The sequence below is a fragment of the Rhagoletis zephyria genome, unplaced genomic scaffold (genome assembly GCF_001687245.7).
Source record: "Rhagoletis zephyria isolate East Lansing unplaced genomic scaffold, Rhagoletis_zephyria_1.1 Rzeph_scaffold_01450, whole genome shotgun sequence".
NCBI lineage: Eukaryota > Metazoa > Arthropoda > Insecta > Diptera > Tephritidae > Rhagoletis > Rhagoletis zephyria.
The window spans coordinates 58,777-82,048 of NW_016158534.1; the positions used below are offsets into that span (position 1 = coordinate 58,777).

At 33.2% G+C, this 23,272-nt stretch overlaps 1 long non-coding RNA gene across 1 annotated transcript in view; it reads right to left on the reverse strand.

Annotated features, from left to right (window-relative positions):
- Positions 1–236: 236 nt before the first annotated feature.
- The window catches only part of LOC108364044 (uncharacterized), a 32,331-nt gene continuing 9,295 nt past the window's right edge, over positions 237–23,272 (reverse strand). Inside the window, exon 2 of the long non-coding RNA XR_001847693.1 lies at positions 237–377. This is a non-coding gene — a long non-coding RNA (uncharacterized LOC108364044). The remainder of the gene's footprint in view (positions 378–23,272) is intronic.

Sequence of the window (23,272 nt, forward strand, 5' to 3'; positions counted from 1 at the left end):
CGCGATGGTAATCATTTAGGTACGAAAGCGTACGTTTAAAGCAAACTACTAGTTGGCAATTTGCTTGAGATATGGCTTATGTTCGTGCTTACATGTATTACAATTGCGCTCGCAGCAAAAGCACGCAGTGCAGTTAACAACTTAAGTAGGTGTAAATGAAAAGTGATAATTGTAAAATTATTACTTAGCAGTGCTGCTGATCATCTCGATAATTTCAATTTGATTATTTTAATTTATGCGATTTCACTTGTTTTGCAATCATCTTCTGTTCACTTTGGTTTGTTGGATGGATGAAAATTTGGATACATTATGAGTTTCGCGAAAACATCTCCAGTTTCGTGCTTGAATGAGTTTTGCTTGATTACGTTCCGAAGAAACTGAAAGTGAAAGAAAAAAAGTTGATTTAAGTTGAAATTGAAATTGGTTTGATTTCTTTATTTTCTAAATTAAAAAAAAAAACGTTTTTGCAGAAGACCTTATAAAATACATTCATGGAATGCACATTTTTGTAAATAAAAAATACAGTCAAACACAAAAGCCTAGGCATAAAAAATTTTGTACATTGTATAAAAAGTGGTTTATTTTATCTACTTTTCGCAAATATTTCATAAACATATAGTTCATACTACAACAAAAAACATAAAAATCAAATTTTTAAATTTTGTGCAAAACTCAAAAAAAAAATTAAAATTTTTAACTCTCAAAAAAATTTTCAACAAAAATAAAAATAATAAGTAATAATAATAAAAATAAAAAATTCAAAATTTTTATTGATTTTATTTTTTATTCTAATGAATTAATAAGCTTAAAAAATAAAATAAAAAATAGAAATAAAAATCAACGGTAATTCAGCGCTATCTTAAAAATGCATTTCGTTATACTAAAATGAAGCTTCCATTACTGCGATATTCAACTTTTTCTAAAACAAATTTGTTTGAAAATTTTTATGGAAATTTATTGAATTTTTCTGCGATTTGTACATAGTTTAGATATGTTATTTTTATTTTTTTGTATATTATATTTATAAAAAATTAGCCAAAAAATTAAGCAAAACTTTGCATATATTGTGTAAAATTCACTTTGCCAAGGCTTCACAGTATATAAGTAGAAAAGAAAATATATATGTATGTATATCTCCTATTTTAATTGCTGCAAGAAAATTTTACACACAGAAAAAAAATAAAAATAAAAAATAACTAAACTAGGAACCAAATATAGTAAAATTGTGTTCTTAGTTTTTCTCTCTTGATGTCTCTATTGATGTCTTTTTAAAATTTTATACTTGAATATCCTTAAAAATTCCTAATATTTATTTTTGAAAAAATTAATTAATTATTTTTTCCTTCCAAATTTATTAGTTAGGTTAGATTTTTGTCGCATGGTGTTATTTAAGCGAAAGTGCCTTTATTTGTTTGTTACTCTATTACGCTCTAATCACTTAATCGATCATCAGGAAATGTTGCACACTGATGTCATTTAGCCTTACTAAAAATATAGGAGAGCTCTTATCTCGATTGAGAAGCGGTTTTTTCATGCCAGAAGTACACTCGGAGGTTTTCCATTCCCTGGCACCTTGCAATTAGTCATGTTCTAGTCCTCGCGCCAGGTTTAGGGAGCTTTATATTAGAGAGCCTCGCTCCTCTAGAAACTTGTTTACGACCACCATTCCGATTAGAGGTTGCTATAAAAGTAAAATATCGCGGTTATATGGTCTTATTAGTTTTAGAACGATATGGCTGTATTAAAAGGTCTGTATGGAATTCATCTTCAGATGATATTATATGGATATTTTTCGCTAAAAAATATAAAATTTCAATTTTTGCCAAGACAACTGAAGCAGGTGGTATTTTTTCAGCTAATTTAAATTTGAAATGGTTTCGGTTGCTTAGCCAATTGTTTCGTTAATATATGGACAATATAATTCTAGGGTATGCTTTCATGAGCATCCTCTATATTTATACATAGAAAAAAAAAATCGGAAGGTGGTCACAACCATAATTCGTAAACATTTTTTTGGACCACTTTATTGTACATATTTATTGACCTTAAATATTATTTTAGTTATTTGGCCGATATTAATACGAACTCAAAATTATTTACTTTGAAAGAAAATTTTCTCTCTTGTCCAACGTATTTCTGTACCTAATTTAGCAATAACTTAAGCAAGCATACGTGCAAACATAAATTCGTACGATTTATTTATGTACATATTTACGTGTATACTTATATAAAAATCGTATTTAGTAGCTTAATGCTTTCTGGTTTAATATTGTGATAAATCGTTTCGCTGTATCAGCCCACACATAGTCATTTACACTAATGCAGCTTTGTTGTAAAACCAACACCGTGGAATTTGACTGAGATGCCTTCACAAAGCAAACGAAAGGAACTGAAGCGAAAAGCATTTATTTCTATTTTTATGCTTTAACGTAACTCCAAGATTGTTTGTGCTTAGCAACTTCATTGCTTTTTTGTCTACAAATGTTTACTATCTCCCTCTTTCTATTTGTTTTACTGTTTATGAGCTTTGATAAATGAAATTTAATAGTTCTACAAGAAGAGCCTGAGAATGTTTTGCTTTGCGTGTGTGCCTTATTAATAACAAGCTTAGGTAAATAATAACAATAAAACATTTGACGTATGACTTTATAATAACAAATGAGAAAATGCATACATATTAAATGAAATTGTGTAACAAACATATCAGTGAGCTCTGGGAGCCGAAAGCCTCTAAGGCTAATGGTTTAAAATTTTATTTTAATTAAGTAGAGTGGAATAATATTATTCGAAAAACATAAAATATAGATTTTGAGAAAAAGTGAAGAGAATTGTTAAGACTACTCGAAATTATTAACCATCCATTGAAAATTAACATTCAGTATTAGTTTGGTAAAATAAAAATCATAATTTCATACATTTGCAACTTTAAGTTTGTATATCTTCAGAACGGCTCACTCTGTAAAAAAAAAATTAATTAGAACTTTTTTGTAGAGCGTTCAATTTTCTACCAAAATAATTTTTCAGTTCATTTTTACAATGCTTATATGTCAAGCTACAAAAATAAGAAAAACGAAACATTTTTTTCCCATGTTATTTATATGTGAAATGGAAAGTTAGGAACAGGCACCACTTAATGATAATATTAAGAGCTCAAATTTTTAGAGGGCTCTTTTTTTCACCTTTTTGAAAGTTTTTAGCCTGTTTTTTAGTTGAAAAAAAAAGTTGCTCAAAAATGACACAGCCTAATGAACACATTTTTAATTTTTGTTCGCGTAGTGGAATATGACTTATGTATGAGAGTTGACAAAGTTGCTACATACTCTGCGCCGATGAAAATTTAATAAAAATGAACTGGATGTGCTAGCGCAAGAATTTTGTGTTTTATCGTGGATCCCCAAAACTCCTTTGTTACGCAGGCTAGAACTCGATCCAAGCATTTTTGAAGCGATGGTAAATTTAACAGCTACTCTTGGCAAAAGTTGATGAACGTTCATTAAATTTAAACCTTTTTTCAAAAGCTGTCACATTGAAATTGTCTCGTTTCCTAGCATTTAACAAAACATAATAGCCCTTTTTCAGGTAATTCACGATTTGCAGGTTTCACAGCTGTTTTCGTCATTAATAAACCTTTTGTAAGGTGACGACCGGGAACGAATTCTTGTAAAAACCTGCATATCGTGAATCTCCTAGAACAGACTTACTATTTCAAACAGACAAAAACAAATGACAAATCTCATTGCCCGCTTCGTTCAAGAAGCAAGAAGATCGCGACCAAAAGGCAATGATTTTTCTAGAAAAAAAAATAACTTTGAATACGTAGGTATGTTCCTGTATATACATATATACAATTACAAGCGCAGGAGTCAAAATATGATTAAAAAAAAAGGCGTACTTAGCACGGTGCATAGGCAACTGGCTGAGTCAGTGGGATCGTCGGTTCGAATCCTACTGAAAGAAGTCTGATGAGGAAATGTGGTGATTTCCGAAATAGCTATCACTTCTCCCATTTTTTCCAATTATTGTTGCTTTTCCACAATAAAAATTTTCATTTAAAACAGCCTCGAGCTCAATATAAATTGTAGAAAAAAAAAAAATAATAATTGACGTCTAACCAGCCTTCACGTCTGCTTATGGAGGTTTTTTTTCATAACTAGACATGTTTGAATGTCTGCGTCCGTTTATCGGAAAGGAAAGTCCGTGTAGGGGAGAGCATTTTGTATGTAAAAAAAAAACAGAAATTCTTCGTTCCTAAGAATGTATCTGCTTATGGGAGATATCCGCTTATTAGAGCATTCGTTTATGAGAGCTTTCACTGTATATGTAGCTTTACTTTGATTTTTAATATTCGAATGCCTGTAATTTTATTTGCACAAACACATTTAAACCTATTCAATTTTCGAAAACTCGTTTAGCGAAAATTCGGTATTATACCCTTCAGTCAACATTTTGTTGTGAATGTTGTATTTATTAAGCACACTAAATAAATATGTTTTAAATTTGTAGCCTAAAATATGCAAACAAATTCTGACTCGAGCCCGTCTTCTACTGAAACTGAATGTGCTACAAAACTGCGTACTCCATTTTTTTTTTTTTTTAATTCGCATCAAAAATACAACTTGTCAATACTTCAATACTTTTTACTACTATTTGTGCGAACACAACTGTACGTACATAAATGATTTTTTGAAATTTTTGCTCTCTGTTACCCAGGCGATCAAATGACCAGCGTATTTCCTTGATTCAGTTGTATTTCTTTGGTCTATTTTTTTTACCACGTTTTATATTTGTGTTACGAACTCCATAAAACAAATAAGAAAGGGTCTATAATGTTTTTTTTTTTATGTCAGAAGCAAACAAAACAAGGGTTGGCAGCAATAAGTTTAATCTAATATTTTGAACACATTTTGTTGCCAAGCACACTTTAAAACTAAAACTCAAATGAGAACAAAGGAAATTTCGAAAACGTTCTCAATGCGATTTATATAAGAACAAAACCGTGTGGAATGTTTGCAGAGAGAATAATATTAACGAGCAATACATTCGGGAACATTTCTAAGATAAGATAATTATGCAAATTAAGTAAACGAAAGACTTAAGATACGAACTCTTTTTTTTTTTTTGTTGACTGGGAGAATCAAAATTTTTTCCTTAAGTGAACGGTCACCTTAATGATAAACGATATGGAAGTTGCAATGAGCCCTCTATCAGAACGTTCCCTAGATTGTTTTTGTTCTTATTAGATGCTCCTTGAAAACGTTCTCGATACTTTCGTTCTTATTTTGTTCTCTCGAAAGTTTCGTTCTCATTCTGTTCTTCTTGAGTGCGTTAGCGAGAGATTTGTTCGTATTTTGTTCTTTTTTAGAACGTTTCCGAGAGTTTTATTCCCGTTTGGATTATATGTGGGAACGTTCTTGTTCTCATGCAGAACTGAACCAAAACTAGAACACGTTCTCCGTTCCTAAAAAAAAACCCGGGGTATAGTTTTTTCGATATAGAGAAATCATAGAGGGCGAGTGCATTAAAATTCCGTCTTTACTTTGTTTGGACCACCCTACTGGTTACACCGTGTGCCATGAACTTATACATTTAGTCGGAGTGTTATTCGCGATAAAAACCAAAAGGAAGTCTATTGTGACTGCTAGTCAAGAGACAAAATTATGGAGGGTTTAGAAGTATGAGTTGGTAGGGATATGCTCATTTGTTGTCATTTTTGGCCAAGCACCAAAGGCAAGTGCATTTCTCACCTTTGAAGCTCTTCGCAATTTTTAAGAGTACGCATGTACATAAGTATGTACTTAAGCATATTGAAATGATTTCATTGTAATTCAATGATAGCTGCTTTGCATACAATTCCATTGTCACTTGTAAGTCATTGCCAAAAATGGTTTGCCGAGCAAATGTGTCAAAAGCGGTGCAGTTGCAAGAGGACATCTATAAATGTAAATATACATACATACATACATACATATAGTATATAAATATGTGAGAAGGTATATACTATGCATAAAACAAACATCATATTGTATGCAATGACATTTGGAAAGGCAAGTCATTTATCACTTCTCTGAACTGAGATCCTTATAAAGCGTTGCCAAAGGGTTGGTTGGCGCGCTTACTTGCCGCCGTTCGGTGGCATTGTTTATCAAGATGAGTGCGCGCATACACAGCCATACCCATTTGGATCGAACTACCTATAGCTTTAAAGTACAAGTGTGGCACAGAACATTTTGGTAGGTCCAGTTCTGATTTCGATGATTGCATGGTTATAAAAAAAAAACGCCCGATTGCTATAGAGGGGAAGCGGGCGAGCATTTGTGCCGGCATGGTGATGATTTCGATGCCGCGCAAAGATATGAGCTGACAGTGGCGGCGACGACAACCAGCAGCTACCGAGCGATGATGTCACGCGGATTAACTACAAGCACATGCAGATAGATATGCAAGCTTTTGAATAATAGCTTGTGCATGTGTGTGTGTGATGGATGTTCGATTGTCACGTTGGCGCATCAGAAGTGATAACCCAAAGCGAAAAGGAAAAGAGCTAAAATTCAAAGTAGCAAAATAAAAGAAAAGAAATTGAATAAAATTATTCACCACTTTGTGAGCCCATTGCATGCAAATTACGCTCTGATGCGCATGCGCAAGACATACGTCGAGTGAATATTAACATCTATGCGCACAAATGTGGGTATGTGCATACGCCTAACTATGTAAATGAAATTGATTTTGGTGTGGCTTTTTATGTCACCGAGTAATAATAATTCATTTGAATAACAAATACTTTTTCAAGTGACCGGATTTCGCGTTTTTCATGCGACAAATTATGACGCTTGATGATGTCGCTTATTGATTTTTATACATCACTTTTTCTTTTTTGTAAATAAAATAATATTCACAATAAACAAATTGTGGAGCTAATGAGGTGCTTATTGGGGCTAACCGGCGCTTTACCGTTGACTTTAGGGCACTTCATTAAAACAATTAAAAAGTTTTTAATGGACGAAAATGTGAAAAGTAAATAATAAAAAATAATTGCAACATTGTAGCAGCTTCTGTATTTTCTTTTTGTAAATTCTAAAAAGGTGCATGTTCTGATTTTGCATCTTCTTTTTGCCACATATTCTCTCAAAAAGTTAGCTAACTCTGTTTTTACATCTCAGAGTCGCATAATTAGCAGCTTTTAATGGCCTGATTAGCATCTTCAGGTGTCTCACGTAAGCGATAGCTGAGCTAATTTCATGGTATATCTGTGTGAATGGCTTTAACACTGGAAGATTATCGTTATTTTGGATTTTTTTTTTGCTAAAAATATCATTTGAACTAAAGTTTTTCATAAAAGTTGAAGAAACTTGCTAACGCAATTAAAGTGCTTTTGTTGATACGTAAAGCTGTAAATATCTTCCCTCGTTGGATTAGTTTTGGTCGTCAATGGTTTATTTATGCGATAGCTTTAATAAGCTCTAAGAGATTCAAGAGAGCAGCGACTAAGGCGTAACGCGAAATCTACGCACAATCACATTTCGGGACATGAAACGATTTTGAGAGCCCCTTATGCTCCACATAGGCTATGTGTCCATGAGAGCGAAGGGCAGAGAGAGCAAAAAAGCGGCCGCTGGGCCCGAACACCGGTTCGGTTTAAAAAACTGGTTTTCAGCGCTGAATACGACGACAAAAGGCGATTACTAGCAAAAGTTAGAGAAAACGACACACTGCGATATGAAAATTGTATCTGAGATATGGCCAGTCGTTTTTAATAGATTTTGGATAGCTAAATTTGAATCTACATTAAGAATTGCTGATAGAATCGGGGTTTAAAAATATCCTAACCAAAAAAATGCGATAAAAACAGTTTTTGCCTATTTTCCAAGTAAGTATGTCAACCGAATTGTTAGCGTTTTTAGGTTAGGTTACTTATGAAAACCTGATGTGACAGAGCAGATCTGAGTTCAAATATGATCCCAAACTTTATAAGAAATCGCTGCCTTATCTCAGATCAAACCAAAACTTGAAGATTTGTCTAGTAGTGTTATTGGAAAAACCTTACTTCTGATTGCCTGTTTCGCACAAACTTTTATCATAAAAAAAAAACAAAGGCGTTTTTGTAGTACAAATTTTAGATTAGCAGATTCCTTGAAGTCACCAAAACAGGTTATGAATTGCTGCCATACCACATAAAAGTATAGATTTGATAGACTTCCTTATGGTACGATAAGCCGAAAATAGAAAGAAGGAACAACATTCGTATGTATGTACGGCTATCAGAAGTTCAATTTTATTTCACGCTCGGTACTTGTATCATACTTTTATGGCCTTCAATGAAAAGATATGGTCCATTTGCTTTTTAATACATTTTTTTGTCGAACAAAAATAAATAATAGTTTTAAAATAATAAAAAACACACAAAAGAAAAATTTAATTCCATGAATAGCTCCATCTTCGAGCTTTAGTTAGCTTCTTATTTGGTTTAAAGAGCGGAAATTAAAATCTTTTCTTGTCATAGCCAGCTGTATAACCCGGGGAAAACATCAATTTCTTGGGCCGTGAGGATCTTTCAGGCAACGAATGATAATAAAAGGGCGTATGGAGAACTGTCTAACTCTTCGACAAATAATGGAAGACCTACAATAAAGACTAGCAATATGTGTGTATATTTATGATACTCTTAGTACCAATACCAAATGCTACTTAAAATAACTTTGGTCTCCTCTATGCCCCAGCTTACTTTGTAGCCACCAGTTATCGTTTGTTAAGTTAAGTCAAAGAGATTTATGTAAATTGGCTCCTACAAAAAACGATCAACATAGCAAATAAAAAAAAAAAAACCATATCAATGCATGGATAGTAAAAGCGTAAATGGTGCGCAATAATAGTGCAAATTTAGTGCATTGGCCTCACTGTGCACACAAAGCCAAATATGGCGCGAAGGCAATAAAAGACGCATATAAAAGAGAGAGTGTAGCATTATGTTGCATGCAGCATTTGTCAAAAGTTACTCACAGTAAGGTAATTGGGGAAATCAAATTTGCACTTTGATTCCTGGCATTTTTCAAATGCAGCGCCATCACATGGCACCTCAACTCAACTCTGCATGCGAGCAGTGATCAACCGCTTGAACCACCAGCAGCCAAGATGTCACACGTAATAGATTAACATAAATTGAAAGAAATACTATTGAAAAAAAGTCGAAGAGTCAAAGGCATTGAAAACTCTTAGCACACATGCACACACACAGGCAAAACTTCGTTGCAAGTAGCAACATACATATGTACATATAAACTTTGGCGTAATTTTTTGTTAGTTTTTCAAAACACTTTTGTTGTCAAACCATTTCGTTAAACTTGGCGCGCTTTTTTTTTTCAACTACAACAATAAAATCGTCATCATTGTCAGCATCGCAACAACAATAGAGGCTATAAAAATAAAGTGTTTTGTTGCATTCGTCTTGGGTGATGTTGTTTATGAACTTAATTTGTTTTTTTCTCCGATTTCGTGCGTCAGAGTTTCACCCGACTGTGTTGAGTGCATATGTCGCGGCTGTAACTGGTTTCATTTTTCGTGCTGCTGCAAACGGATGCTGCCGCACATGCAATGCAATGAGTGTATGCGCTTCGCTTGGCAGCATTTGCGAGTAGAAAGTGTAAACGCGAAACGGGATATGAGAGCAGGATTTTTGTACATTGTTTTGTTTTTGGCGTTCGCTTTGCTGCAGTTATCGTTGTGTGGTGATTCAGCACATTTGGTGAAAGTGAGTGATTTTATTGTATATTGTTGCAATTTACCTTCATATAATGAGGATCTTGATGTGGAGAAAGCTTTTGAGGTGGAATATGTAGTAGACCGGCGTTGTATATATGTATGTATGTATATATTTTGTTTGCACAAATATGATATATACATATGGTCGCCTGCGTAAAAGATTGATATGTGACCATATTTAAGGCAACCTAATACGGAACAAAAAATAATTTTGCAAATTTTTCCCACAAATATACCGTCTTTTCCCACCCTGACTTTAAAGTTGCTAAAAACGATTTTTACATCATCGCCGCTGGTTTGATTCTCCCAGGCGCTTAAAGATACGCTTTTTAGGCTCATCGTTCTTTCCTTCCGCCGATGCAGATTGTGGCAATTTGTTCACTGACGGAGGTGAGCCTGGATACTAGATATCCGCCCAACAAAATTTGTGCACCGTCTCACGGCAGCTATAGTACGCACATCGCTCTACCAATACTGCGAGATGTCACCCTTAATTTTTTCGAGGACATCTAACAGAGATAACTATCCGAGACTTCGATTGGCTTTTTGCCGCAGTCAAGACCACAACACATTTCTTTGGGAGACTCCAAAGGTCTCGTCAAGTTCGAAGTATTGCTTATGTACAATTAGATTGTCCGTCTTGAAGCTGTAAAGTGAAAGGTTTCTGTATCATTACAGATTCCTTAAAAAAAATTGCCTTTTATGAGACTTTCACATTTTGGCGAATACGAAGGTAAGAGCCGAAAAAAACTCATTGAAATGCAATTAAATATTAAATTTGTATTCATATAGATGATCGTTTACAACTCAGTATTTATGTATAGATATTCTGCCAAGTAGCAGCCATAACATGTGTACGCATATACAAAAGTAAGGTGATTAGCCAAATTTCATTTAAATGCAAAACACTTTGGCGACAGTAAGAAAATTTGCATTTCTATAAAGACGCAATTAATTTATGATTGGCAAAGAGCACAAAGAAGGCAAGCATAAATACGTGTATATGCATATGGATTAATAAATGCGAAAGCAAGCTTAATTTGAATATAAGACACTGAGTGGCGTGAAGCATACAAAGGCGAAAAAGCTAATGAAAAGGTAAAAAAACAACAACTCTAAAAGTAGACAAATTATAGGTTTAAAGCGTTGACAGAAGCCGAAGCTTTAGAGAAATATGTTTTCAATGAGCAGATTAGTCTTCAGTAAAAATAAATAAACGAAAAATGTATACATGCCTAAAATCCCGAAAATATTATTTAAATATTCCTCTACATGTTTTAGCCAAACAAACGCCAGTTAACCACTTTTTCGGCATTTTGACGTTGAGGGAAAGTAAATATTTATACACAAAACAACTGCTGTTACTATTTACATACTTAGAAGGCACTGCAGCACACATGGCAGACGCATATACATACAGCTACTCAAACACTAGGCTATTGAACGACTAGTTATACAAATTCAATAGTAATCCTTAAAAAAAAGTGTGTCTTAACATAAGTCATGGCCATGTACTCTTCACATTCATTAACAAAGAATAAAGCCTCTGCTGGTCTAATAGAAAATTTTGTAAATATGTATTTACACTCAAACTGTTCACTTTGTTGTGACGGCGGAACCTTAAAATCTTCCGCAATTGTTATTACACTTGAAATCGGTTGGCACTTCGCTGCTTGGCTGGCCAGAAATGGGGATTTTCTCTTCACAAAAGTTAAGAAAATACTTAATAAAACGGAGCAAATAAAACATTTCATGCGTTTAAAGAGTCACTGAACTGCTTAGTTCCAATTCTGAGTTTGTGGCCTAATGCTTAGGTAATCGAAAATACACATACATATGAAGGTATGTACTTTAAGTGTTTAAAGGTGATTTGATGAGTTCTAAGAAATGCTGTGTAAAGGAAAATGAGAGCAGTTTTTGCCTATTGATGGCGATGAAACGGTCGCCTTTCGACGACAGGTAATGCCTAACCCTCGAGTGTAATGTTGAAAAGCATTTTATGTCATATATAAATAAAATCATTGGAGGTGAAACTCAGCTAAATTCTAAACAATAATGTCAACGCCAAATCCTTACATATATCAGCAGTTTAAAACTGTGAAACATCAGGGACTTCCCGAGCTGAGTTTTTTACTATTAGGGTATACACAGTTTGCTTTAACAAGATAACACACTCGAACTGTGAGCAACCCTTCACACATGTGTCAATAATCAAATATAGACAGCTATATAATTAAAAATCTTTCAAATTGCGCCCACCTTATGTTTATCTGCTTCACTTTCCATTTTTTCTTAGTGCGAATAATTAGCTGATCAGAAATGCCAGTTTAGCACCAATCGAAAACATGAGACAAAGTCGAGTAATTTTGCCCAAATATATTTTCTCTAATTAGTATGGGAACCAGCAATAAATAAATTATTTTATTTTATTTAATTTAATTTTGTATCTTATTTTATTTTATTTTATTTTATTTTATTTTATTTTATTTTATTTTATTTTATTTTAATTTTTTTACCATATAGTATTTTATTTTGTTTTCAGCTAGTAGATAAAAGACAGCATGTCCATCTTGCAGGATTTATCAAATAACAAATATAAATATTGCACACATTTACTTGGCATACCTTACACTACATTGTGTATAGTGTATGTCTACAATACGAACCGGTTTGCAATGACATTTCATCAAACGTCATGTACGATCAACTTGTCCAGCAGTTCTGTTTTTTTTATTGCAGTAAATACGCCGAAGATGTTTAAAAGTCCCTGAAATGTCAAACTTTAGACAGCAAACATCTGTTTTATGTGTAATTGCTGTTTAAATTCCAAAATGGAATGCAACTGAACGTATGTACGTAGTTAATGCAACGTAAATGCATGTACGTATGCCAAATATGCTTATATGATGTACATGTGTACGGCTATAGATTAAGGTGGTCCAAAAAAAAGTAAAGTCGGCATTTTAAAGCCTTCCTTAACTAGGATTTTTGTATATCAAATAAACATCTGTTTTTTTTTCTTTTTATTTTAACAAAAACTATTTACAGGTCACTCAAAGTTTTCCATGTATTTTGTATGGGGAAATTTTTTTTTTCGTACATATGATACAGAATTTTTGAAAACTGATTCGCTGTTTCGCTTCAGGAGAATTTCAATATTAATACCCATTGGTTTATTTAACCATTTTTAATATTAAATATTTTGTATAAGCCCCCCGAAGACCATAAAAAATGCAATGTGGCGGCCCAAAAAAGAATAAAAGTAATGGATGCAAAGGCACATATCAGTCATTTACTAAAAGACTAAAATAACTCAGAAATTAGTATTTTGATAAAATTATGCAGATTTACTTGTTATATCTGTGGTCATAAGCAATAACCGCCTAAGTCGACTGAAGAAAGAATTGAGTTATATATGCTATTCTGCAGCTACTATTCCTTGTGTATGTCATACTCCAATCTCGTCAGCTAGGCTATTTAAAAAGTTATAGATGAAAATATTTTGGTTTCACCATAAGGTTAACATTACCACATTCAAATCTGGTGTAGTATCCCCCTCAGCACACTAATGAATTAAATTTTTTCGAAATTTTCGGAGCAAATTGAATACTTTAAACACGTCTGCATTAAAAAATCTCCTTTTTTGAGTTGTGGATGTCTTTTATTCAATAAGTGATTTGTAATAGGAATAAGTTTTGAAAACAGTGTCCCATATGTGAATTAAACGCGCTCAAAAAAAAAAAACAAGAACAAGACAAGAATTTGGCGGAGTGGCGCTGCCATTCGTATAGGGTCGAAAACTATGGACATTCATGATTCACACATATTCATAACAAATCTAGACTTTCACATCCAAATTCATAAAAAGCAACTGATTTATAAATCAGTCACTTTATAGAGCTCTTTAAATCTATTTAATTTTTTTTTTACTATTAAACTTTTTTAAAATTATTATAACTATCTTATTTTGAACCTAAAATTTAAAAACAAGTATGAAACCAACTCCACAAGTAACACACTACACTGGCTTAACGATGTAGACAAAAAAAAAAAAAAAAACTGGACCAAAGATTTTACGGCGACTCCATTACCCGCAAGCTACCATATTTTATGGCTTTGCGTGATTCATCATTTCAAGCTGAATTGGGCTTTTAGTAGGCTTTACTGCTAGCTACCTACCAAGCACAAACCACGCCAATCAGTTCGTTGACAAAACGAAATTACCCTTTGGCAGTCAGTAGAAGTACATAGACTTTGGTACAATTCTTGATTTTTCAGAATATAGTAGCAACACACGATGATCACATATTCACATATGTACGTATGTATGTATGTATGTATGTATGTAAACACGTTGCTTTCATGTGAAGTGTGCCAATAACAGTGGCTGGTTGTAGTAATAAATTACGCGACATTAAAATTAGTTGCGGCGCAAGATACAACAAGTAGAACTACATAAGTAGCTGCAATATGAGTTAGTTAAATAGTTAAGAGCGCAGCTTTTTTTTTTTTTTTTTACTTGGGGTGGCAAATGCATTATGACTTTAAACAAACTTACTTACGTGTCATTAAATATACGGAGATATGTAAATATGTTTTTATGTACCTATGCATGTTAGCAGAAATACGAGTATAATATTACTTATAAAAACAGCAGCAGCGCTGGCATATATGTATGTATGTATGTGGCTTAGCGTAGGTACATACATAAGTGCCTTGCAGTTTACACCTATCGAAATTCGTGCGGTTAGCTGCAGCCAACATAGGGACACACCTACAAAAATTGCACTTTGCTGAGCTCATATTTAACTATAATTTAATTTATTTTTTACTGTCATGTTCATATGTACATACATAAATATATTTAAAATATTCGCAATACGCAATTAGTCAATGTAGCCTTTAGTGGCAAGTGCAGTCGTAACTTGTGCGATTGTCAACACTTACTTAGTGGAAGATTTGTTAGAAAATGTTTTATGGCGCGTGTTCTCGAGAGTGATTTTCTAAATCCTGGTCAATGTGATGCTATTTAATAGCACAATATTAGCTACAGCATTTAGTTAGTAATTTAATGTTTATTAAAGTACATTAACTCAAGAAGTAGCAAAGGGCCTTTTCTAAAAAAAACATTTTTGAAGAGGGATGCTAGGAAAGGACAGTAAATTCAAAGATATAACTTAAAATTATAATTATAAAATACTAGCAGACCCGGCGAACCAAAATTAATTTTTTTTTTTACTGAAAAATTTTGGTCCAACATTTTCAACAACAATTCACGTTTACGATTTATCTGTTAATATTATGGTTTGGTGTCTTAAATGGCCTAACGAAAGTGTTATGTCCGCGAAGAAGTTCTTGGAATTTCCCCAATGATCTGGCGTTTCATAGCACGGTTAATCGAATAACAAAATTAATTTGAAGAACATTTCGATGGTGAGTATGACCATGAAACTGTATAGTGGAGCTGGTAGAAATTTCAAAATGGAGGAGTATACAGAAATTTAATATACATAGATTTATTTCCGACGATATATCTTAAATGTCTTATCAAGGAGCGCAATAGTTCTTAAAATTTCGACATTAGTTTTTGTGGACAACCTTAGTGGTCATACTTACACACCGACGAACATCAAGCAAAGGAGGTGAGGCAACGTAAAACGGCAAATGCAAGCTTTCACTTGCCTCATCGAAGGAATGATTTTTTTAGCACTGAAAATTTCATATTGACAGGTCATCCGCCGTATAGTATTAATTTGCACTTAATGGTCTTTTTTACCAATACCTCAACGATAAGCTTCGCGAACAACGATTTTCAATTCCGAAAGAAGATATTCACGCTTTTAAAAAACACGTTTTGTATAAAGTATAGTTGAAAAATATCATGAAAATCAATACAACCCTTTTTATCGACAATAGATTTTTATTAGAGACATTTCTAAAGACTTATTTAGTGCGCCTCGTATGAATGAATAAAAGGCTTAAGCTTTAGATATTGTGAGTTTAAAATCTTGAAATGTATTGCCTAATAATACTCTAAGCTATACGAAATCAAGAATATTTTACATATTTAAATAGATATCACACACACATTCCCGACCGGTCTAATAGCTAATATTGGCCTCCAAAGCTATGCGTACTAAACATATAACCAGCAGTAATAAAAATATTAAGTTAACTTCATAATTATGTTATGTGTATTTAATTCTCCTCATGACCATTGCACTTGTACGAGCCATAAAAAAATAGATAAAATGATGAAAGACATACAAAGTGCAAAGAACCTATGCATCTTAAATTTACATACATACATATACTTAAATAAAAAAAATTTGCATAACAATAAAGCTTAAAAATTATGTGCATGTGTGCGTGCAAAAACATATGACTCTACGTAGTACGACGCACGTACTATGTACGCATTTGGCTTGGACGCCTGTTTTTTGTCTGGCCGCACGTCTGTGCTTTAAATGCAAACAAGCAACAAATTGAAATTCATTGCAGCGACACTATACAGTTTTTTCTTGTATTTTAATTTTTAACTGTTAAACTTTTTTTGGTCTTCCTAGGCTTTTGTCACAGTTACAGTGCCGCCGCCTCAGTTGCATTTTAATTGATGAATTTTTTATGCTCGCAATAGGCGCTTGTCGATTATGCCATAAAAAGGTAGTGATACAGGCAACGCACACAAACATGTGACAAAAAAAAAACAAAAACGTTTTTAAGCAACAACAAACTAAAAGTTTCAAAAGGCATATATTACTAAACACAACAACAGCAATAACAATGTGAAACAAATTGTCCGGCACATTTGAATGATGTCTCCGCCAAGCATTGCGCAACAGTCACGTATACAACACAAACATAGTTGCGTGCACATTTACATATGTACACCAGGGATGGATTTTACAAATTTTAAAATGTACCTAATGTTCTTCAAAAATAGTACCGAAAAGATGATGAAAGTGCTCCAAAATTAAAAATGCTCTCTTTTAACGCCTTTTAAGAACAATATATTTTTAGAAATAATATTTTTAAAATACACTGAAGTAATATAATAATTATTAATTAACTAAATTATTAGAGTAAATTACCTTTATAATAGATTCCTTAAATACATGAATTCGTAGTAAAATAACACAGTATTCCAATTACGAAGGGGAAATACACCGAAATATAGCAATTCTGGCATTCTTATACATACATATATGCGAAATAATGGCAGTGAGACATTTTGACCAGCCTCGCCTATTGTTTTCATTTATGAATTTTTTATTGACTTAATATAAAAGTATAACTCATAATTTATTAAAAAATATATGTACACAAATCGACGTTTCAAACTGTATACAAAAGTTATGAAAATGCATCAGATTTTTGCAACAACAAACTTTTAATTCAGAAGCTTCCAAGTTTTCGATTTTATGCACTTTTTCCCATATAAAGTGTGTTCGAAATTTTTTTAAATGGATGAAAATGTATGACGCCGTCAGCAAAAAAAAAAATATCAAAAATCAACGGGGTTTTGCAGAGACTTGCACTTTTATTTAATCTACTATAAATCTGCAAACTTAAGGCTGGTTTTCACTATGTCATATTCTACAAACGTCAACTTACTTTGACACAACTTAATATCATTTTCCCATAAATTTACCGATTATATCGTGTGCCAAAGACGGACAGATAGCCAATTTAGCAGCACATGTACACGACAAAAGACTTATTCTCATCTAAATCAGTGCCAAACACACTAATACTATCACATTTTGAGCATGTGTTAGTGTCTTTTGCCGAGCGCGGAATCGGCCATTCAGTCGATTACTTCAGTTGATACGAGGGGATTGTGCGCCCACGAATCTGGAATTTAAGAGATGCGCAAGCACAGCTCCTAATTTTCGACAAAAACTGCGCGCTGTTAAGTGTGCAAAAAACGCAACATGCCTCGGCATTCCTCGTTTTTTTGTTCGGCAATATATAATGTGTGAGCATATATGTGTGAAAAGCGTACAGTTGAGCTGTACGCATGATATGAAATGCCCATCACTGATCTAAATCAATCGATACACAAGTTATTAGTTCCATTTGACAATGTGTTTTCACTTATTAGCCGGAAAATGGCATTGAATTTGACATTGCGAAAGCCTTAAGAATCTTTCTAAAAATTCTTCATTAAACGTTTGTTGTTGCAAAAACTCACTTTTCGTACTACGTATTCACAATAGAATTCAGCGTTTTAATATTTGTAATTTTTTATTTTATAATATAGTATGTGATTTTTTATTATAACTATATTGACATTTTATGCTAAATTTCTATATTTTGTGATTGTGCCAAAAAAAAGTGCCTCTGAGAGTGCCAAAAATGCCACTATTGTGCCTACTTTTCCAACACTGATTTACACTTATGTACATACATATATTAGTCTACCTGTATTGGTATCTGTTGCGCTTCACCAAACAATTACAGTTTGCATATGAACTGATTTGCATATGCACGTAAGAAAGAGCGTGTGTGCGGCGTACATTGTTGCCACAATGGCTATATGTATGTATGTATGTATGTACATAATAAACATGTAGCATTGCGGAATTGTCGCCGAATTGTCAGCTTAATTGCCAGGTTTGTGTACGAACTCTTTTGTTTATTTTTTGGTTCGTGTATTGTGTTGTTGTAGTTAGCGTTTTTGGCTTTGCGGCGGATAAGCGTTGATCGATTTTTATGTTTCAATCAACGCTAAGCTGCTTGCATAAAAATTAGACAAAGGCAAAACAAAAGACCGATAGACTATTTGCTAATAAATATTTAGTAATATTTTTTGTTTTAAAATGTCGTAAAAGATTGCACGCGGAAAATTCGCAGGGACACATAAGATATTTAAACTTTTCCCAGAGCATGCTATTTTTTCGTTTGGTGCATACATTTTAAGTGCCTTTTTTATGACATTGCCAGTTTTTATTGAAGTTTGTATGTATGAATTTATATACGTGTATATACTTGAGTATATGTATATGATTTTTTGTTTTCCATATTGTCCACTAACAGATTTTTGAGTTTTTCCTTTGTCTTGCAGTTTCCTTCTGTATTTGTTCCTTTTAAGAATTTTAGAGGAGAGGAAAAAACCTCTCAGAGTCGTAGAGAACCTAAAATTTCCTAATCTGCATGAAATCCAGTACTATGTTCCATATCCAGTACAAAATGTTAGCTTTTTGGATTATTTTCACGCCTTAATTTTCACCCGACTGACGTATACGAGAATGTGTTGCTTCGTGTAAAAACCTTTTGAGAATGGGTTCCAAAAAATTATCGTAAAAGTATTATGCACCTGTCGCTCAGTTTGTGTTAGCACAACACTCGTTATCGTCAAACATTTTCAAATATTTCTACGTAATGTGTTCAATAATGAAATCGTTTCTCAGACGGAAACTATTTCGATCCGTTTCGCTATTGAGAAATTAATTAAGAAGGTACCGAAAACGTTAAAGGCTTTTTCGCTTTATCCATTGAGAGAAGAATAATAAACAAACATTAAAATTGCTATCCTATGATAATTAGGGCTGTTTCGTTCCAGTTTAAGTTTAAAAGTTAGCTTATATTTAAGTTTTAAAACAAAAGCTAAGTTTATATAGACGTATTTAGATGCGATTTAGGTAAATGTTTTAATAATTTAAATAAATAAAAATTTAAATAATAGTCAAAAATTATAATATGAACAGATGCAATTAAAACTTTTAGTTAATCGACTTCAAAAAAAAGTAGCAGGGTACTTCCATACTAATTTAGTTTGGTTCGGATTATTCGGATCATGAAGAAATTAACGGTAATCCTAAATTTTTGTATATGAGCATTTAGGTCGCTTGCCCTTTGTTTTTTTTTTTCGATATCCACAAATTTTGCAGACTCTGCCATGCGCGTATGGAATTTCTGAAATGTGCTGTTTGCGTGATAAGGATAGTCTGCTATTTAGCTTTATAGACTTTTGCTGCAAATGAGTGGTTCCTTAAGTTGTTTCATTGGAATTATTATTTGTTGATATCGAATGCATTAAAAAAAAATGATTTGCCGCACTATACAATAAAGCAAATTAACCGAAACTGTGCAATAAAGCAAATTATTGTATAGAATTAGGTAGGAGGCATTACGGAGCCTACAGAGGGGATAAAAGTATTTATAGTTTTCGACAGTCCGGCATCCCTCAAAACCTTTTACTGAATGCCTTAGACATTTTGCAGAGATTTTTTTTTAATTTAAATTAAATTTATAATCCATCCTAATATTAGTATAGGAAAAAAATTGGATTACTTCCCATACAACTTTTTTTATATGTAAATAAATATCCTGAGAGGGATTGGAGGTTTAAAAGACATTAGCGACAACTTTTAAAATATCTTCAAATAATTCTTTTGCATTCTCTGAACGATAAATCAGTAATCTCTGGTAAATTTCTATTTGAAATCATCCTTGGGTATAAATACTTAGATTAAGCAGTTTTGCAATTTCGTCAATGAGGTGTCTGAATATAGAAAGAAACTCCAGGTTTAAAGATTACGAAAAAAAAAAATTAAAATTTTACATTTTAACTTAGATTATGAAAATTTTAAAAATTAAAATTTTTAAAGGATTTTGTATATAAAAATTTTGAACAAAAATAAAATGTTCGAGTATAAATTTTATGCTTATCAACCAATCGCGCACGAGACACCACTCTTTTTGAGAAGTCTATTCCTTCATAGAATAGGATTAAGGGTATAAACTGCCGGAACTTAGATTTGCAATCCTCTTCTGTGGCATGCCATCTGCAATCTACCAACTACTATAAACCGTACCCACATATTCCATAGCTCCCTATTGCACTCTTCTTCGCTATCCTTTAAGTTGCAATACTTATCTTCTTCATCCTACCTTTATCTATATGTGCATTTACCGTTTGGTGCGCGCTTTTTATTAGGTTCATAACCTTTTACTTTGCGGGTTTTTCACAGCATCCTCTGCTATGAAGCAACTAAACAGCTAGCTTTTCTTTTTGGTTGTTTTAGGCTGCTGCATAGTTGCCGTATCTGCTTGGTTGTGAATATTTTTTTTTTTTGGTATTTGAGTGGATATCCAGTGCTACATAACTACTGTAATGTCTAACCAATGACTGCTCAGTTGGCAAACTCTCACTTCACAGCAAAAACATCGCAGGAATAAAAAGGGGGCAGAAAGCGCAAATAAATAAATGTCAAAATTTATGAGCAGTCATTACGAGCAATAAGGAAGATGTGCTTCAATGCAGCGGGTAACAACAACTAACCAACTTAATGCCTAAAATAAATATAATAAAAATTAGTACTAAGGAAAAAAGGGGGGAAAAACCTGCATACTTTGCTGTTAGTCGCATAAGAAATCGAAAAAAGGCGTACAAAAAAATGTTGCCGAAATGATTCTCACCCAGTCGCCGCGCCTATTCTTTGTACGTGCTGCCATTTTATTTTTATTGTTATTTTTTGTTTTAAGTTCCGCCATGGCTAGCGGTTAAAATGCTGCTGCCGTGTTTGACATTTCATTCCTCCATCAGTGGCTGAGTGTTGCCGCATCGCCTTCCAGTCTATTCTCTGCACCCATCCGATAACTAATAAAATATGTATGTAGCAATAACCAAAATACTGCTGCCGAAAATTCGCGCTGCTTGCCTTAATGATTGTCATTTATAAGCCATTCACTTCAAGTATTTTTATCGGTGATTTTCTTGTTTTACGCGAGTAACATAGCTATATGACGAGTGTAGTATTGGTTTTACATTTTCTTTTTTTTTTTTTAGTTTGATGCTCAACAAAGGGTTGGGCCGTTTTTTTTGGAATTTAATTGGCAGTATTCGTGAAATTTTGCAAAATATGAAAAAATGCATAAGCTTACAGTGAGAGAATTAAAATACATATTTAATGAAAAATACTTAAAAACGAAACAAAAAAAATTTAAAAGATATTCAAATTTTTAACTGAATAACAGGTGCGCCTTAAATATTTAAATATGCAACGTTTGCATGAGAACATCATGTACTCTTCATTGATTTGTTGAAGTCAAACAAAATTCAGTTAGTGTACGGAAAACAGTTATTGATATCATCTCTAAAACTGAATGAAAAAGTTAACTTCGTTCCTCGTGAAAATTATTCGCTAAGCGAATAGTCTCGTTTTTCCCTAAGCTCAGATTTCTGTAGCTGCGTAACGGCTATCGGCACATTTGAAAGCGTCAATCCTGTGCTGAATATCGATATCCAATAGGAGATATTTCTTCATAAATGTCATAAAAGCATTGGTTTTCGTCACTCATCTGGTCGAAACTCTCTCTTCTCCTTTGATAAATTTTGAAAAAGTTTACAAAAAGTAGGCACTAAGCACTAAAAGCGAATTTCCCCATAAGCCATTTGCATGCATATAGCGCAGGGATGGCCTTCCTGGATCCTTTTCCTTATTATCATTATTATATATGATATGATATGATATGCAGATATAAAACTTCGTTCGCCAGTAGTACAAATTTGACTGAGGAATTTCGTTTTTTTTTAAGACGGCCATTGGACAATGAAGGATTGTTGAATAACGTTCAATATATTCAACTTTTATTGAGAAGAGCGAACAAAGGGAAGAAGAAAAGAAAAATAATTCGGTTGTTGTTCGAACAACTTTTATTATACATTTGCTTAACGTTACTGAAAATCTTGAAGAAGATATTTAGCCACAGCTTTGAAGTATTTCTATCATCATAATAGGGATGTTGCGAATGTAGAATTTCAGATAACCGCATATGCGAATGCGGATGAGCATGTAAAGTAGAATTAAGAAATAAGTTTGGTAATTTAGATGTATGAAAAAATGGAAAAGTTTGTAGTTTTAAATAATACTTCTTTTATTTAATATTTGAATCTAAAAAATGGAGCGTTGTATTTAATAAAATAATTGCTGCTGCCTTTTCAGGATCCAGCCTGTTTCTTAAAGTGAAACTTGCTGGTGGGAGCGATAAATATTTGCTTGCTTGAAACTTGACAATATTTTGAATGCATTTTATTTGATGGATGCGCCAACTGTAGAGATGACTTTCAGTGATATTTATTTTCTGCACTTGAGGCATCTAACCATCATGGCAAGATCGCACTTTAAACACCGTTCACTAACCAAACCAGATGTTTTAGGATTTTCTAAACCTTTTTCCAAAGAATTCATGGATCAAGGATGATGTGAGGGTCTCAGAGATGCTGCTTTCCCATTTGGATTCTTCAAAAGATTCGAGCAGATCGACGAACGATTCTATGATTTTCCGCTCCTCTGGAAAAAATTGTTTTTTGTCGGAGCTTGGGCTAGGTGCGATAATATTTCGATCTTAAACTGACGCAAGCAACATTGACAAGGTAAAGGACTGTTTTCGATGACATTAAACCATGTCGCAAGTGCGAGAATTGTTGTTAATTTTACGATTACCAGTATGACTTCGGTTTTGGTACAAGAAAAGAAACATTCCGAAGCATAAATATATTACTAAAAAG